The sequence below is a fragment of the Vicugna pacos genome, chromosome 33 (assembly GCF_048564905.1).
Source record: "Vicugna pacos chromosome 33, VicPac4, whole genome shotgun sequence".
Lineage (NCBI taxonomy): Eukaryota > Metazoa > Chordata > Mammalia > Artiodactyla > Camelidae > Vicugna > Vicugna pacos.
This window is the reverse complement of record NC_133019.1, coordinates 13,047,994-13,052,012: the sequence shown is the minus strand read 5'-3', so window position 1 is coordinate 13,052,012 and position 4,019 is coordinate 13,047,994.

Here is a 4,019-nt window from a genome sequence, read left to right as displayed (position 1 = left end):
ATGGCAGCCGGCGTTGCTATGGAAATTTAACTCCCCACTAGCAGCAAATCCCATTGCAGAGGCCAAGAATGGTCGTGTTGGGTCAAGGACGGAACATGAACTGGGGGAAAAGATGGCTTTTCAAGAGAACCAGATAATTAATTTAGCCAAGGAGCCGCCCTAAGAAGAGAAAATTACAGATACCTGATGTGAGGGATCTTTATTCTGTTAAAGTCCAGTTTTTCAAAAAGCACCTACAAGAGCCGTGGTGCAGGGGAGCGGTCTCTCTTTCAGCAGAGAGGTTTACTCTCTGCGGCTGGAGGGATGGGGGTGAGAGGTCAGGAGACACTTCCCCCGGCAGATGAGCTGTAAGACACTGATCCATGTTCCTGAGGAGAGTCTTAAATCTGTTTCTCTAGGAAGTCTAAAGAAAAGTAAAATTAGGTACATGTCCCAGGTGGTTCAGGTTAATGCCTTCCAACATTTTTTAGTCTGAAACTGATACAGGAAAAATGGGGCGCAAGAGGATGGCCGTGTCCCGGGTTGTCTAGGAAAGTGAGATCGGCCTCAAGATTCGGGGTTGTTAGTTTTTATGGGCTCGGAACTTCATATGCTGACAAGTGAGAGGCTTATTCCAACTACTTTGGGGAAGGGGGTGGGATTCCCAGGAACTGGGCCACCACCCACTTTTTGACCTTTTACGGTCAGCCTTGACACCACCCTGGCACCTGTGGGAGAGCCATTTAGCAGCTGCTGTATTACAGTGAACAGGTCCTGAAGCTCAAGGTCTACTGGGAGTTGAATCGTCCGCACCCTTGGTGCTGATTGTATGTCATTCTTTTCATAGTTGTGCCCTGCCCCCTTCCCTCCTGTCTCAAAACCTCCAAATGGGTTCAAAATATGATTTCCTCAGGACTAACTCTAGCCCAAGATTAGGGATCCATGTTCTTGGCACTCCTCCCATCACACAGTCAGTGTGTGCACATACAACTACTGTGAGTGACATATGCTGGCCCACGAGCAGAGCGCGGCCACCCAAACAAGCCACGGGTGTGCGTGGAAGCTGTACTCACAACCAGGCACTCTCCTCCACCTTTCTCCTCTGGCTTTGCTCTCATCTCTCCCCATCACCCTGCAGCCCACAGTCCAGAATATTATTAAGGGAACTGACAATTCAATCTGCAAATACCAACTGGGTTGGGTTGAAGGCACTGAGTTAAGTGCCACGGGGAAAATTAAGAGGTAAAGACTTCATCCCTGCCGTCAAAGAACTTGTCTGAAAGGAGGTTCGCATGTGAACATACAAAAAGGTAACAGGTAAGTTTGGGGGCCTAGCTCAGAAAAGTCAAGCACATTGGGGGTTCTGAAAAAAGAAAACTCCTTGCCTGCTGGGCTGGCCAGAGAAGGCAGGCAGAGCCATCAATTGTGGTCAAAATAATAGTCATAGTAAGATAAAACTTAGCATCTTAACTATTTTTAAGTGTACAGTTGAGTAGTGGTAAGGACACTCACATTGCTGTGGAACAGACCTCCAGAACCCTTTAGCATGCAAAACTAAAACTCTATACTCATTAAAAAACAACTCTGTTCACCTCACCTCCCAGGCCCTGGCAACCGCCATTCTACTTTCTGTTTCTATGAATTTAACTGCGTTAGATACCTCACATACGTGGAATTACACAGTATTTGTCTTTTTGTGACTGGCTTACTTCACTTAGCATAATGTCCTCAAGGTTCACCCAGGTTGTAGCATGTATCAGAATTTCCTTCCCTTTTGAGGCTTAAAAAATATTAAATTGTATGTTTATATCACATTTTGTTCATCTATTCATCCATCGGTAGACTTTTGGGTTGCTTCCCTCTTGAATATTGTGAATAATAATGCTGTGCACATGGGTGTGCAAATACCTCTTTGAGATCCAGCTTTCAATTCTTTCGGATATACACCCAGAAATGGAATTGCTGGATCATAGGGTAGTTTTATTTTCTATCTTATTTTTTGGAACCATCATATTATTTTTCATAGCAGCTGGACCATTTCACAATAGCATTAAAAGTGCATGAGGTTTTCAATTTCTTGTTTTCCTCAATTCTTTCTCTCTTTCTTTCTTTCTCTCTTTCTTTCTTTCTCTCTTTCTTTCTTTCGATAGTGGCCACCCTCATGGGTGTGGGGTCTCATGGTGGTTTTGATTTGTACATCTCTAATGATTAGACGTTGAGCATCTTTTTATATGCTTGCTGGCCATCTGTATATCAGCTATTCACGTCCTTTGCTGATTCTCTAAATTTTGGGGTGGAGGAATAGTTGTTGTTAAAGGAAGAGCATCTTGAGCAGAGTCTGAAGGGAGAAAAAAGTCTGAGTAGGTAGCGAGGAGAAGGCTTTGGTCAAGTCGGGAGCTGGATGACCCAGTGTTAAGGAAGGTGAATCAGGTGTGCTGTGCTGACCAGAGGCACAATGCATGTGGGCAGTGTCTCCAACCAAGATCCTGTAGCTGTCTGTTCAGCATTTGGAGAGGCTGAGGGGCACAGAAGCACACCCTCCTTGGCTCAACTGAAGCTCACTAGTTAAAGGGACCGGCTTGCTTGTTACTCCATCTCTTGGGCACGTTCCTTTGAGGGAAAGGGCTCTGGGCTCTGTCCTCACTCCAAGTGACTGCTGGTGCAGCCTTTACATTTCTAGCCCTATTTTGAGCTTCCAGGGATTGGTACCTCGACCCTCTCCCTGCCTCCCACTTGCCTGCTGTGGCTGAGGCAAGAACCCACACAGCAAGTATGCAGATGCAGTGAAGGGACCGCAGACGAGGCTGCAGGATCAGCCTGGCACACCCTCGGGAGTCCTGGGGACACTGCGGGTCGCACACTGCCCTGTCTCTCAGGCCGCCACTTTGGCCGATGGATTTTAAGGCTCTCTGTCTTCACCAGGAGCCAGAGGAAAACCAGATCTGCCAGCACTGAAATGCCCCTTGGGAGCCCACTTTCCCACGGTTCCCAGACCAAACACCTGGCTACCCTTCCCGTGTAGCGTTTGCTGTGTGGGGAAGGGCTCACAATACACCGTGCTGAAGTAGGTGACAAAAAAAGTATTAGACAAAAAAGTATAAGACAGAGATAAAGAGCAGAGAGACAGGGAAGGCCGGCGAGGTGACACATCTCACATATTAATAGTGTCTGCTTCCGGGTAGTGGAATATGGATGAATTTTTTTTCTTTGTGCTTTTCTGTATTTTCCAAATTTTTGACCATGAATATGTATTACTTTTGTAATCAGAGAAAAGGACAGCACATGGTAATTTTTAAAAGCCTTTGTTGGGCTTCATGCCCACTTGGGTCGGCTGCTCTTACAGATTCCACACAGAAAATTGTCTGAGTCCTTGTCCCGCAGAGCTCCTCATCCCAAAACCCCTGCTGATCTGCCCAACGGGCCAAAGACTTTCTTGGAGAGCCACAGAGCAGCCCTTGACATGGGACCAGTCAGGGAAAAGAAGACATGGGAATGGGAGTGCGGAGGGCCCAGGCACAGGACAAAATGTGATGGATACATAAAGTGAGGTGGGCGTTCCCTGGGAACCGGGGTCACCTTCATCTCTCCTCACATCAACCCACAACACTTTCCTGGAGGAAAAGGCTGTGAGAAGGGCTCTTTTAGAAACTAGGAGACAGCCTTGCGGATGAGAGAGACTGAAAGGAGCCAGGGATGCCCGGCTCCTCACAGCTCAGCCTGCCCTCACTGGAGAAACCACCACGCTTTCAAGGACCAACCTCTCTCTCCATGGAGATGGGCTTGGTAAGGAAACAGGAATGAGTACTGCAAGACGGAGAGGAGACTGAATCGGTGGTCCAAAACCACGGCAAGTCTCTGGATTCTAAAATCAGCCACTTCCCTTCCTCCCTGTGGGTCCCAAAGACAGCCCAGTGTGAGAAAGGGGCCTGCGAGGCAGCAGCAGACAGGAGTGGAGATAAAGTTCTCCCTCTGCGCTGCTCCTTAGAAGATAAGACTGCATTGCTTCCGGGTTTCACGCGGGAGAGATGAAAGTTGTAACT